The 15,547-nt window shown below is 41.5% G+C and overlaps 1 long non-coding RNA gene and 1 other non-coding gene across 2 annotated transcripts; one reads left to right on the top strand and one right to left on the bottom strand.

Annotated features, from left to right (window-relative positions):
• Positions 1-2,798: 2,798 nt before the first annotated feature.
• Positions 2,799-9,071, top strand: LOC131494481 (uncharacterized). Its single transcript, XR_009253432.1, has 3 exons — positions 2,799-3,248; positions 8,486-8,599; positions 8,807-9,071. It is a non-coding gene; the product is annotated as an uncharacterized LOC131494481 (long non-coding RNA).
• Positions 9,072-9,120: 49 nt separating this feature from the next.
• LOC131495189 (U6 spliceosomal RNA) lies at positions 9,121-9,227 on the bottom strand. Its single transcript, XR_009253820.1, has one exon. It is a non-coding gene; the product is annotated as a U6 spliceosomal RNA (small nuclear RNA).
• Between the last annotated feature and the right edge of the window lie 6,320 nt (positions 9,228-15,547).

Below are 15,547 nucleotides of genomic sequence, written 5' to 3'. Positions count from 1 at the left end.
AGGCACCAACAGCTTCCCTGGAACGTGTTATATTTCTCTGGCAGAAGTCACTAGGAGGTGGGGCGCCTGGGTGGCTCAGTCAGTTAAGCATCTGACTTCAGCTCAGGTCACGATCTCATGGTTCGTGGGTTCGAGCCCCACATTGGGCTCTGTGCTGACAGCTCAGAGCCTGGGGCCTGCTTCGGATTCCGTGTCTCCCTCCCTCTCTGCCCCTCCCCTGCTCACGCTCTCTTTCTGTCTCTCAAAAAATGAGTAAACATTAAAAAAAAAAAAAGAAAGAAGTCACTAGGAGGTGAGGCAAGGACACATACATATGAAATCATTCCAGGACAATTTGTGAAATGTGCTCTCTGTTTTGCGAAGCAATATTGCACAATAATTAGCATATTAACAAGGTGTCTACAGTTTCCATGTCACTTTAAAGGAATGCTGCCTGGTCCTCTATCACTCAGAGCATTTCAATGTTTTTGTTTACTTTCACCCGTATTCCTGAGGCACCTCACATACAAACAACTTCAGGAATATCTAATGGGCATATATTAGTTCATTTAATTCTTATAATAACTCCACTAAGCAAGATCTATTTTTTAATAGATGAAATTGAGGTACAAAGAGGTTAAGTAAACTGGGATTAAACAATTAGCAAGTGCTACTATTGAAACGTTCAACCGAGGAGATCTGACTCCATTGTTCTCACTACAATATTGCAATGGACTGAATGTTTGGGTCCTCCCAAATCCCCATGTTGAAGCCTTCACCCCAAATGTCACGGTATTAGGAGATAAAGCCTTTGGGAGCTAACTGGTCTTTGATGAGATCATGGAGGTGGAGCTTCTAGGATTAGTGTCCCTTATAAGAAGGGGAAGAGACCCCAGAGCTTGCTGTCTCTGCCATGAGAGGACACAGCAAGAAAGTGACATCTGCAAACCAGGAAGGGAGCCCTTAGCAGAACTCAACCCTGATGGCACCAGCTTGGACTCCCAGTTTCCAGAACTGGGAGAAATAAATTCTTGTTAAGCCACCCAGTCTATGGCATTTTGTTACAGCACCCAAGCAGGTGAAACCAATTATATTCTACTACTTCTGAAGGTCAGCTGGGCAGTTGTTTGAAATTAAGTTCTATAAAAAACTATTGTGTCCACAGCACCAGCTCCCAACACTTTTTTGTATATAGGGAAAGCCAAATGAAAATTACTACTTAGGATAGTCTTAAAAGAGAAAAACCATCCTAAATGGATACAGTGCAATTGAGGACTTTGGTTTGGTAATGGGCAAAGAAACTGATATTGACGGTCCTTATCTACAGAAGGTATATTTTTCTTATACTATTTGGAACTATCTATTGTGTCACTCAAGGTCCTATCAAGAAATTAGGCTAAATTGAGGGAGGTATAGTAAAGCATCATTTACCCTAATGTGCAGCACCCTGATATTTTTACCAGTCCTAGGCCTCCTAAAATGAGGAGATGACATGATTAATGGAACTCAGAAGAGAGTTAGACCTTGTGAGAAGCTGTGACTTTCAGTAGAGAAACCCAACCATCCAGAGAGGAACCTGCAAGGAGGGGTGTACTCCATGCCGATTGGCATCCCCAGGATGGGGTTGGGGTTTGCAGGTGAGGGATGGGTAGATATCAGACACATCTTTTTTTCCCCTTTAGTTTGCCTGTCAGAGGCCCTACCAAGTTTAAAATGTGTGTCCCAGTCCTACAGAATAAAGGGGCTACACTCAACCTAATACGTACACAACTCCCCCTTTCCCAGTGAAGGTTCAACATGTCTAGAGTTGACTTTAGGTCAAGATATTTCTAATGGCAGTGGAAGTAGGAAAAGTAGCAGGCAGAGACAGTGCTAACCTGGCTTGATCTTTGGCCACTACAGATTTCAGACTCCATGCAAACCATGCAAATGTCAAAGAAGTAGTAAGGACTATGAAGAGAGGGGGTTCTAGGTCCAATGACTTGAGTGCAAGCCATCCCTGTGACAAGTATTATCTTTGTGATCACTGGTCAAGTTGCTTAGTCTCTTTGTCAGTTTCTTTACCTATAAAATGAGCATAATTTTGTACTTACTTATAAAATTATTGGGAGAATGAAAAAAATATGTATGTGAAACAACATATGCAGAGAGCCACAGTGCTTTCTGATAAGCTCCCAGAGACATAAGAACAAAAGCACTTAGTTAAACCTGAATTAGAATTCCAGAAAAAGGAGGGGCACCTGCGTGGCCCAGTGGGTTAAGCACCTGGCTCTCAGTTTCAGCTCAGGTCATGATCTCATGGTTTAGAGATGATCTCGCAGTTTTGTGAGTTCGAGCTCTGCATTGAGCTCTGTGCTAACAGTGCAGTGTCTGCTTGGGATTCTCTCCCCCCCCCTTTCCCTTTCTCTCTGCCCTCCCTTGCTCATTTTGTCTTTGTCTCTCTCACTTGATCTTAGCCAAAAGGCCAAGAAGTAATGTCTTTTTCTGTCCCAAAATAAATAAATAAATTTAAAAGAAAGAAGGAAAGAGAAAAAGGCACAAACATATATTGAGAGTCCGCTATGCTTCAAACATTACTAAATGTTTAACATATACTATCTCACTCAATTCTTTGAACACCAGCTATCAAATAGGTGTTGATATTACTATTTTACAGTAAGAAAACTGAGGCTCAGAGACATCAAACAATTTGCTCTAGATCACACATCATATAAGTAGGAAGGTCAGGATTTATACTAAAGCAATATGAATCTCAATCCAATGTATTTTGTTTGTCTCCCCCCACCCCCACCACATCACCAATCCTGCCTAGTGCTGCATCAGGAGTACAGAAAAATCGCGTCTCTCATTTCAGAGTTCTCCTGGGCATGAAGAAGACGGCCACCACCTGCCTCTGTGTCTCTGTGTGGTATCAAGAAAAAACCCTGGAAGCCCCAGAGCCCTCTGCTAGGTAGCAGCCAGGGCTGTGGCATCTCTGCCCAAGCTTCTCCCTGCTGGATTCAATATGAAAGGGTGTTCTGTCTCGAGTTTCAAAGTACAACACCACCAATACTCCTTCTCATGTGGCAGCAAAAGTACAACAGGGATCTCTGCCTTCCCACCTCAGTGCAATGAAGCCCCACACCGCAGAGCTTAGGAACCCACGGGAAACCCATCATCACCATGCTTCACCAAATGCCATTTGTTTCCAGAAAGGAAACGAAGTAAACAGCCCTTTGATTTGTTGCTTCTCAACTTCTAAAGAAATCTAGCCTGAGAATCTAGTTCAGGTGGGTCTAACACACCCAGAGTGGATGGGTGGTAGATCAGGAGGGTAAACATTTGGTTTTATTTTGGTTTGGTGAATGTGAGTTCCTCCAGATGAATGAGGCATGAGTTTTATAAAGGAGGGCCATTTTGCTAAGTGCAATAGTGACATGTTGTGTTAGGGAACTCAGAGCAGAAGCATCAGTCAATAATGGTGCTATTGGCTAGGCAGGATGGCACCTTTAGGCATGCCCAGAACCGATATCGACCAGGTTACATCCTTATACGCATCAGATCTGTCAGGCATAACTATTATTTGCCCTTACGTCCATGTATGAAGAGTTTTGGCCAGCCCATTTTCATAGCTTTTCCTCTCCCACAGGGATGTGAAATTTTCTGATTGCTTTCCTCAGTTTTCGAATGGTAGTGAGTGGGCTCAGCAAAATCGAGAAGCTCATGGATATAAGGACTCTATCTGGCCCTCACCATGGAATTCGTCACGTGTGGCATAAAGGATATAATCAGTAAACTTCTGTTAAATGAGTAAGCTAATCACCCCTGTGACCTCGCTTCTCATCCAAACTGACAGGTTACTAAGGGCTTTACATTTGGCTCCAGACTAGCTTGTGTGGTAGATATAAATAGTCCCCAAACATATCAATGATTTAAAACAACAAAGGCTTATTTCAGATGAGCTGGGGGCTCAGCACCATACTACCCTCACTTAAGGACCCCAGTGAATGGGGAGGCTACCATCTGGAATGCTGATGTTACTTGAAAGCAGACAATGAGACTCGCAATGGCTCTTTTTTTAATAGATTTTTATTTTTTTAATGTTTACTTATTTTTGAGAGACAGAGACAGAGCATGAGCAGGGGAGGGGCAGAGAGAGAGAAAGAGAGAGACAGAATCTGAAGCAGGCTCCAGGTTCTGAGCTGTCAGCCCAGAGCCCAATGCAGGGCTTGAACTCACCAGCCACGAGATCATGACCTGAGCCGAAGTCGGACGCTTAACTGACTGAGCCACCTAGGTGCCCCAACAATGGCTCTTAAAGACTTCTCCCAGAAGCAACAAATGTCAGTTATGCTCATATTTCATTGGCTAAAGTCAGTCACTTGCACTCTAAAAGAGATGAGAAAGTTCAGTCTTACCTACAAGGAGAAGAGAATGACAATATTTATAATGTCTCTATGACTGTCATCTGAGTGTTAGTTCACTTAAACCTTTTCAGCCAGAATGCAGACACTATTTTTGTCCCACTCTAAGGATCCCACTGAGGATCTTGAGGCTTAGCATGATCAACTGAGTTGATCAAGGAAATCAGACAGTGGAGCCTGAACTCAACTTCAATCATTTAACCAACCTGTTGAATGTTACTATTATCTGGCAAGTTCTATAAGGAGTGACAGTGAAGTCACAAGGGTGTGTGTCTAGGACAGAGTCTGTGCTTGAAATCACTATGCAAGCCTCATAGATCTGTGCCCATGCAGGCGGTGCCTCTGCTCTCTGATTTATCCTCTCTCTTTACTGGAAGAACTTACTATTCCTTGAGCAGGGTGATAGCTGCTTATTTAAGGCGTCACATGCCGGCCATCATCTCGTCCATGGCTATTTTTAAAAGCTAACCAACAACAGCAAATTTCCTTATTTGCCGATGGTAGATAATACTCATGGAAATTATTATGAAATTCATATTTACAACAAAACTATTATTTCCATAACAAATTCTAGTAGCTCAGACATCAGAAGATTGCAAATTCAATCTGTGGCTCACATTTTTCTTTCCACATAGACAAAGAAAAATATTTCCCAAATGCTGAGATTAGGATGTGGACTTAGCTTGTTGAGGATAAAATGTCAGTTGGCTAGTGACCTACAGACAGTTTCTGTGAAATAAAATGAGCTCACTAAAAATAAATCATTGGTCTAAAGCACCATCACAAAACTTGGACATGATCAGAGGACACTATCAAGTGACTCTTTAGGTAATTTACCAGAGTGGGCATAATGGCCATAAAAACACTCTTGCCAGCTTGTGTAAATAAAGGAATTTATCATAAGGACCTGAGTGGCTCAAAAAATCAAAAGAAAAGCAAATTACCATACCTCTGGAAGGAATGGAAACAGCACAGCTCTGGGGATCAGGTGAACAACCATCAGAATTCATCAGTTCAGGGGTGCCTGGGTGGCTCAGTTGGTTAAGGGTCTGACTCTTGGTTTCGGCCTAAACTCATGGTTCGTGGGTTCGAGCCCCACATTGGGCTCTGGGCTGGCAGTGCGGAACCTACTTAGGATTCTCTCTCTCTCCCTCTCTCTCTGCTCCTACCCCACTTGCACTGTCTCTGTCCCTCTCAAAATAAATAAACAAACTTAAAAATTAAAAAAAAAAAAAAAGAATTCATCAGTTCAAATATCCTTCTCCTGAAGGGTAGTCTCTGTCCTGCACATTCTGATTCCCAGGGTCCCGAAGAAAGCTTCAGAAAGGCATAGCACGGGTTATATGCTTACTGTTAACAGTGTCTGGCAGATGTTAGCAGCTCAATAAATTGTTGTTGAGTGAGTGAATAAATGAATGACCAAGTTCTCTGGGCCTGCAAGAAATAACACCATCCTTAATTATCCAACCCAGTAATTTCTAGATGTCATTTTATGGTAGCTTAGGGTTTTATTAGTGCCATTAAAAGGGATTCTGGCATTCTCAATGCTAAGATAATTACTTAATTAAAATATGGCCCCAACATTTGTAATACCATGGTTCCCAAACAAAATCCCGCTTTGTATCTCAGGTTCTTAATGTTCTATCTATCAAACAAAACACCTTTACTTACAATCATTCATGTTTTTCATTTTTTAAAATCAGACATACTATTTAACTTCAAGTCTGAGCCTCTGAGCAGCCTGAAATAATAGCTGGCACTGTTTGAACAAATACTTTATGCTAGTCTATCAGCAAATACTTTTTTTTTTTAATTTTTTTTTCAACGTTTTTTATTTATTTTTGGGACAGAGAGAGACAGAGCATGAACGGGGGAGGGGCAGAGAGAGAGGGAGACACAGAATCGGAAACAGGCTCCAGGCTCCGAGCCATCAGCTCAGAGCCTGATGCGGGGCTCGAACTCACGGACCGCGAGATCGTGACCTGGCTGAAGTCGGACGCTTAACCGACTGCGCCACCCAGGCGCCCCTATCAGCAAACACTTTATCAGTTTTAGTCTTATATGTAATATATGATTTAACCCCCAAATGACTGCAAGTATTACTGTTATATTCATCGTAAAATGAGTCAACTAAGGCATAGAGTGGCTACTTAATTTGATGCAGGTCACACAGCAGAGCAGAAATTTGAATCCAGGGAGTTGATCTCTTAGCCCTTATCCCATGCCAATTCCCAGGACTGCCACTCCGGTTAGGTGTCATGGGAGTCAGATGCAAGAAAGTGGCTATGCAAGTTTCGCTTTCCTATTTCTTTTCGTTTCTTTTGCCTTTTTTTTTTCCTTTGAGGATAAATTCGATTTGAAGAGACTAATAATTCAAACCAGACCTGTACATCAGAATAATTCAAAGAAGTATTTCCATGTATGTTCGCCAAGTCTAGCCCTAGAGATTCTGATTTGCTGTGCCAGGGCAAGTAGACACCTGTGTGTACGTGAAAGCTGCTTATGTAACTCGACACAGACTCCTGAGGAACAGCCGCTGCACCAGGGTTCATTAGATGCCCAAAGAAGTGCAGAAATGACATCGTTACCTCCAACGACCTGGAGGAATCTAGGAAATCTAAGTGATGTTAGAAAGTTGATAAACAGGGGCACCTGGGTGGCTTCGTCGGTTAAGTGTCTCTTGATTTCGGCTCAGCATGATCTCATGGTTCCTGGGATCGAGCCCCTAGGTGCTGTTGGGATTCTCTCTCTCCCTCTCTCTCTGCCCCTCCTCTCTCTCTCTCTCTCTCTCTCTCTCTCTCTCAAAGTAAATAAACTTAAAAAAAAAGTTGACTAACAAAAAGCATACCACAACTCCAAAACGATTGTGAATCCAGTCTAGGTGGGAAGAAAACTTTACAGCAGAAATGTGGTACAGCACACTATGGTACACAGCATACCGCTATGAAATTAGAAACGTTTATAGAGGAGGCAACTGCCAATGGTCTTGTGTGGCCCCTTTTCCCGTGTTAGGGCATGCCTTTGTATTCATGAGAGGATAGGGTGGAGTGGAGCAAAATAATAAAACTCCAGATGAAAAAAACACTGAAAGTATATTGTGGTTAGAGTCAAATAGCCTCAGTCATTTAAAAATGGAGCCATCTCCTCCAAGAAAGAGCAGTGGGAAATAACTCCATACCTTTTATTCATTTCTAATGCTTTGCAGTCTCCAGGCAAGCTCTCGCTCTTCTGCAGAAGGGTTTAACGGACTTAAAAAGAAATGCGAGGAGTCATTTCAAAGGATCAGTGTGCTACAACGTGCTCATACTAATTTTGAAGTCTCTCTGCATTACTTCATATGAATTATTTAAAATAATCCACCCCCCTTTAACACGATGACTCATGTCTCTGTCAGTCTCTATGTGGTATTCTTTTTTGTTGTTGCTATAGTCAGAAGACAACTTTTTGGCTTTCTGCTTTGTTTGTACTTGTGAGAAAGGCAAAGGAAGTTTTTCAAACATGTTAATGGCTGCTTGTTTACATAGTCAATTTTTTCAAATAGACTAATTTCATGCCCTCTTCCTTGTTGTGAGTTTCCATGTGTAATCAACAGACACTAAGTACTTTATTAGGATGTACCGAATTTTTTCCATAGCCCTGGGGCCATCTTACACTCTGTTTTTTTCATTAGAACTTCACACATGGTGTTTTCCATAAACTCTTACTTCCTAGGATCTGGTCTTTTTCCATTTAACTCAGGTTTGTCCCTGATTTGCTTTTAGATTATACAACTGTTGCCAAATAAGACATGGTTTTGTAAAACCATCACCACCTCTCCTGATGTTGAATTAATATTTTAGTTTACCCACCCAGGAGAAATATCAACAGTTACCCATTTGAGTGACAAAATTAAAAATTTTTTCATCCAGTCTTGGACTGGAAAGAATAACCTATTTTACTATTCACTTGCCTGACCTGACATTGATTTTCCATTCCCATGACAATGATCCTACAATCAACAAATATCAGTTGAATGCCTATAATTCAGAAAGCAAAGGATTGTGCCAGAGCCTGACTATGAGATCCATTAGTAACTCCCCACACCTTCTTTTCCTGTTTTGAAGATGATGTTGAAGGCTGACCCAGCAACCACACCCTTTATCACCTCCCTGCTTCACACATACACCTCCTCCTAGCGGACAGAATCTGCCATGTCATATGGAGACTGCAAATGACAGGTGTATATATTATATATATATATATATATATATATATATATATATATATGTATATAGGTATATATATTATATATGTATGTATATATAATATATGTAATATATTTAAATTATACATATATATACTTATATTTATATACAGGTATATATATATATATATATATATATATATATATATATATATTTTTTTTTTTTTTTTTTTACCCCCAGCTTTCCTTGCCTTTGGAGCACGAACATGCAGCCCGCCATGGCCACTGGGATCCGAAGGGAACTCTACTGAGACAGGGGTGAGAAATGGAGGAAGCAAGGCAAGAAGAGCATAGTTCTTCTCTTTAATAAAAAGGATTTGGAGAACAGTTGTCCCTTTCGGCCTTTTTATGTACAATTGCTTAAAATACTATGCCAAATGACTTGGCTGCCATCTTGCAATCACGAGGGCAAAAAGCTTAAGAACAAAACCCAATATTCTGAAGAAGATGGAACAGAAGGTAGAAGATCTTGAGACTTCAATGATTTTTTTTTTTTTAAATATGGAAGGCTTCATGAATTTGTGTGTCATCCTTGTGCAGGGGCCATGCTAATCTTCTCTGTATCATTCCAATTTTGATATCTGTGTTGCTGAAACAAGCACTTCAATGACATTTTAAGCCATTGAACTAAACCCTTGCCTCTGTATTTTATATTATGTGGAACAACTATTGTACTTCTTATCAAATCCATCTTTAATTGGGTAGTCTATTTTGCAACTGAAGGCTAATATGTAAGGTAATTAGCCAACTAATAGACCTCCTTATTATTCTTCCTTCAAAACTCAACTGAGACATTAATGCCCTCCAAAACTTCCCTCAAAAGCGTCTTTGACAACCGCCCCCCCCCGGCACTCCCCCCCCCCATCCTCTTCCAAGTGGAACAAAGCAAATTTTAGCTTCAATTCCCGTTACCCTGGCACACAGACACTTATTTTCCTACAAACAACTTAGGTTCTCAAAGCCACCTCTCATCTAATAGCCCTCAAATCCAATGCAATAGTGTCTAGTTGATATGACCACTTGCCCCAACTGTGGGTGGCGGGCGAGTTAAGTTCCTTTACTGAGAGGGGGACTTTGCTCACACCTGGAGGGGCAATAATAGTAGTTTAAAGTTCAGAAACAGAGGAAATTCTATGCTGCATTATATTTAAGTCATCAGTGTCCCAGTCTCTTCCTCAAGGTCCTAAATATCTTAAATGAATGTATTGTGCCTTTTTACTTTCTTTCATCTCAATTCCTCCAGTGCCCTGCAGATAGGTTAGGAGCCTAGCACAATAGCTCCTCAATAACTCTGTTAAAACGGACCAATAATTAAAGAACTTAAATGTTAAAGCTCAGTAACACTTTAGATATCCTCTAATGTAAACTCTTAATTTTACAGGTACTGAGATCTGGAGAGTTTACACAACTTCTCCAGTATGTAAAGTAAGAGCAAAGCCAGAACTACCACCTAGGCCTACAGTCTCTTAATCCAGCGCTCTTTCTATTCTACCAGAAGCTGGATACATTTGTAATCTAAATGAACAGAAAGGATACCTGCAAAAATGTAACTACAAGTGCGTACAGAGACAGTAAGTGCCATCCATTGTTTCAAGAGGGGAAAAAATATTTTGGACTCTGATGGTCAAGATTGGCTATTATATATGTCAGGTAGCACAGTAGTCTGGATTCTTGAATTTATTGCCTTCACTCTTCTGACATCAGCTCGGAGAGGGCCTCTCTGGCTTCCCAGTCTAAATTTGGAAAGCACCCCATATTTTCTCTCCAAGCACCTTTAACATTTTCACTTCTCTCAACTCCCCACTTCCCATTTATTTATGTCTTTGTTTGTTTCTTTCACTTGAATCTCCTCCAGAAGGGTAAAAGCCATGTCTACTTTATTCCCCACTGTATATTCAGTGCCTCACACGGCTACTGATACATAAAGACACTCACTATCTAATTGGTCATTAATTTATTCAACAACATTCCATGAGATGGGAGTACAAAGATGAACAAGGCAGACAAAAGTCCTGCCCTCTTAGAGCTTATATTCTGCTGGAGGAAGATAGAAAATAAGCAATATAACATAAGCACAATACTGCATATGACATCAACTTGATGCACTGTCATTTTTATGTCTAAACAAAGAAAAAGACATTACAAACTTTGCCATGCTATTGACGTTTCAATGAATAAGTTTAAAGATACAAAAACACGAATAAAGGGGAATCTTAGAAATGATGAATATAGTATATTATATATTATATGAAGACAAATGTGACAGTGAAAATTAAAAGCAGGCATGGTGTGTCGAGAGAGTTCCCTGAAGCAATGAGTGAATTAGATGGGAATGAGATAGAGAGATAGTGGGATATCAAAGGAGCAGGTAGTCGTAGAGAATTGATACATGAATTAGGAACCAACCTTGTATTTACATGGTATGTAGTACCTTTGTGGCAGCTATATCTTAACCCCAGTCCTTCCAATCATTTGTTGTAAGGGCTTGAGCAAGTTTTTGAGCCAAGGTTTCCTAATTTGGAAAATGGGTATTATAAATGTGATATTTGAGATGAAGTATGTAAAAGACACTGAATTTAAGGGATACTTAATAAGTTGTAGTGTTTATTACTTTTATCATTTTATTCAGTAACTCCTGAATGGAATTCTAGTTGATATCCTGCTTGTTATTTGTTTGTTTATTTGTGTGCTTGTTTGAACTGTTAGACCCTCTCCTAGACTTGCAGTGCTGGGCTATTTTCCCCCTCAATTAACACTGTGTTTGTATTTTGCACCTTCTCTTTCAACTTGTCACTTATCTGTCTTCCCTACTAGATTATAAATTCCTTGAACGTGTGAACCCTGATCTACTCATATCTGTGATATTTGGAGTACAGTGCTTGGCACCTAGAAGGTCCTTATAATGTTTCTTGACTGAATGTAAGAACAAATGTGTTGGGTAATGGGCCTTCCAGGCAAAGGGAAAGTTTTCAATAAAGCCCTGGTGATGAATGCACTGGGCATCCATCCATCGCTCAACAAAACTTCTTTTGAGTGTTAACTGGCAATAGTTTCAGAGAATACTGCTCTTTGGAACACATAGGAATATCCCATGGAACGAATAGGTCAGTACCCCATCAGAATAGGGCTTTACCCATCACGCTAGTTAATCTCAGTTACTCCTTTCAGCTTGATTTAGATGACCCATTCTAGCAGTATCTACTCATGGTAAGCTGTTAACTTCTTAAGGTTCTAAAGAGATTGCAAATGTTTCTCAACATTTTTGTATGGGTGCCAGGATTTACACCCGCCCTGTGGGAGGGTTGCCTTTTCGATATTGCAAAACAACAGGGCAATGACTGGTTTCCCTGTGTCATTTAGACAAGTATGCCCTGGACAGCATGAGCTCAGCTGTAGGCCCATAAGCTGACATGTCAACCTGCAAAGCCACTTCTTTGAAAATGATTTAACTTTTTCATTTCTTAAGAACTGAGTAGGGCTTTAGAAAATGTCCAAAACCAAACTCCCCGTTGAAATTTTGAGGTCGCTAAGCAAAAATAACCTCCTTCTGGCTTCACAGGTCAAGAAACCATCAGAAAGAAACCATCTCAGCTGCCTGAGGATGGTCTTAAGTCCAGCCACCCAGGCGCCAAAGCCAATACCACTTTGACGCAGATGGGTATTGAGCCAGAAGAGGTACAGCTCCAGTGTCAGACTCTCTCTGCTTCTCCAGCCTAGGAGTGAAGGGAGTGCATGATGGGAAGAGAGGAATGCGGGCCAAAGACTCAACAAAGTGCAACATGTCTCATAGCCAACTCAACTGGCAGAGTCCCTTAATGCTACTAACCAGTTTGGGCACCATGCGGAGAGCCAGCTCCTGTATCAGATGAGCCACTTGTAGTCTTCCATATTGGCACCTGCCCACAGGCCTCAAATAATTAGGAAAGGAAGAATTCTAATAACAGTTGAAAATAACCTTTAGTCTACAGAAGTTTACTGTCAAATGGTGGAATTGAATTAAGCAGAAATAGCTAGCAAAAGAATGTAATGTATATAAATATCAAATCATTATGTTGTACACTTGAAATGAATACAGTATTGTACATCAATCATTCTTCAATAAAAATAACAAAAATATGATGGAGCATGAAAGCTTTGAAATAATCGAGAGTTCAAGCTCTTTATTTAATTTTTAGCCCATTACTTGCTAACTGTGCCATCTTGGACTGGCCACTGGTCCTCGGAGTGTAACTTTCCTCACCATAGAAATACAAAGCATGTTTTAACCAATCTACCTGTCGGTTATTGGGAAGGTCAAATGATTAAATGATCTGATATTTTGCTGACTTAAGAACACAGTGCACATGTTTGATTTTGTCTTATGGCTTAAATGATAAAATGATGGGTATATTTAAAAGTACTGTGACAATATAGATATACTTTATGAATAAGAACATCATTCCTATTTAAACATTTGACCCAGTTCGAAACAAAGGCAGATTCTGTTTCCAGACAAGTAACTTTGCAAAGTGGTCCACAGGTGGTCCACGTCATCCAGTCCCTTTCCTCCTAATCCTTATCTGGGTGTGAACAGGACAATATCTTGCTTTTTGGCTTTATTTGCAACGTGGGTGACATGGCTGGGCAGATGTGCGACAAATAATGGCTGCTTTCCTATTGCACTGTCTCACTCTAAAGCACTAAAGCACTAAAAGAACTGAAGTATGTAAAGTACTTTAAAAAGAATAAAGTGCGGGGCGCCTGGGTGGCGCAGTCGGTTAAGCGTCCGACTTCAGCCAGGTCACGATCTCGCGGTCCGTGAGTTCCAGCCCCGCGTCAGGCTCTGGGCTGATGGCTCGGAGCCTGGAGCCTGTTTCCGATTCTGTGTCTCCCTCTCTCTCTGCCCCTCCCCCGTTCATGCTCTGTCTCTCTCTGTCCCAAAAATAAATAAAAAACGTTGAAAAAAAAAAAAAAAAGAATAAAGTGGTTGGGGCGCCTGGGAGGCTCCATCGGTTGAGCGTTCAACTTCCAGGTCACGATCTCATGGTTCGTGAGTTTGAGCCCCGGGTCAGGGTCTGTGCCCACAGCTCAGGGCCTGGAGCCTGCTTCGGATTCTGTGTCTCCCCCTCTCTCTGCCCTCGCCTGCTCACACTCTCTTTCTCTCTTTCTCTCTCAAAAATAAATAAAGCATTAAAAAAAAAAAAAGAATAAAGTGGTTTATAAACGGTGCCTTAAGGGGTATCTCAAAATCTTCTGAGCCTCCACTGTTCATAAAGCAATAGTAGCACCTGGCATTCAAAATCATCCCCATTTTTCCTTCAGCCCCTCTCTTCCCTGCAGTTTCAGCCCCAATGACAAGGTGCTGTCCCACCTGTGCTGCTCACCTTCTCTCTGCTGGGGCCATGCATCCCGCAGCACCAGCTCAGCCACCACCACCACTCCGACTACCACACACACAACACCCCTGCCTGTCCCTGGGTCTTCAGTAGCCTCATGTTTCCTGCCGGAAACCATTTCCTTCTCATATCTGTCTCTCCAAAGCCTGCTAATCTTTCAGAGCCCCTCTCTTTCAGGAAGCCTTTCCGGGTGCCTCCAATCCCATTTCAAATGCATCCTTCATGCCCCCTAAACCACTAAAGACTTCATACCACGTTCACATCACTATGGCGTCTGACCTTGTGCAGCACTTCCTTCCTGTAATTTTTTACAAAGCATGTGTAACCGCATAAGCCAAGTTCTGATTAAGAGACCAAGTAATAAATTCCCAGAAGACAAGGAAGACACATGGACATCGGTGTTTGGTCAGTTTCCACGGTGCTCGGTGCAGGGCTGAACACACTGTAGGCACTCTCGGACACGTGTTCCAGCTGATTTCACTGCCACGGTTGCCAGATTTTCTAATTTGAATGTCTAGTTTATACTTTTAAACAGGTGGCACAGTCTCTGGAACTATAAAGTCTCTCCATTCAATGGCCTGGACAACCACATCACACAGCCCAAGGTACAATCATTCTCAAGTAAGACACCAGTGAATTTGATTATAGATAACTGCTGAGGTTTGTGGAGAGCTTACTGCTTGCTAGGCATTGCTCTAAGCGACTTGCATATATTTGCCCATTTAATGCTCAGAAAAATTCTAACAGGTAAATAATATTATTAGCTTCTCCATTGTACAGATGGAGAAACTGAGACACAGACAAATGAAAGGGTGTAGAGCAAGGCAGCAAGGTTTCAAATCCTAGCAGTGCAGTTTCAGAGCCAGGGCTGAACTCTCGTTTTTCATCTAAAAGGGTCCCACATGACTTGACCATATCCGCTACTAAACTGCCAGATCTTCATTCTTTGCTGTCTGAACTTTATCTTCCATGGTGTTTTGAAGTTTTTTTATTTTAGAGAGCGTGAGCAGGGGAGAGGGGAAGAGAGAGAGAAATGGAGAGAGAGAATCTTAGGCAGGCTCCATGCTTAGCGTGGAGTCTGATGCAGAGTTTGATCCCACTACCCTGGGATCATGACCTGCATGGAAACAAGAATCGGATGCTCAACTGACTGAGCCACCCAGGTGCACCTCATGGGTTGTTTTTGTTTTTTGGTTTTTAAGGTGACCAAAACCCCTTCTTTCACTCTTTTCACTGTGCATGCCCCTTGTGACTTATGCTTTTGTATTCCTTTCACCTCCCCTACTTCCAACAACCACTAAAGGAGGAGCAGAGTCTCCTTCAGATGTAAACTGTGGTAAGTACCAGGTTGTTGGGAAACCCAGGAGCTACTGAATCAGTCACTGTTTGCTGCTCCCTCTAACAAATATCTCTTTGAGATTCTAGAATGACTCAATCACACATCCCACACCTGCCAAATAGAATCAGCTACCCTGAGATCTGAGCTGTTCTGAGTGTACACAATTTCAAAGGGCAAGCCCATTTATAGTCTAGGTCAATAAAATGAT

The sequence above is a fragment of the Neofelis nebulosa genome, chromosome 14 (assembly GCF_028018385.1).
Source record: "Neofelis nebulosa isolate mNeoNeb1 chromosome 14, mNeoNeb1.pri, whole genome shotgun sequence".
In the NCBI taxonomy this organism is placed as follows: domain Eukaryota; kingdom Metazoa; phylum Chordata; class Mammalia; order Carnivora; family Felidae; genus Neofelis; species Neofelis nebulosa.
Note: the sequence above shows the minus strand (reverse complement) of the source record. Positions and strands in the feature narration are given on the sequence as shown.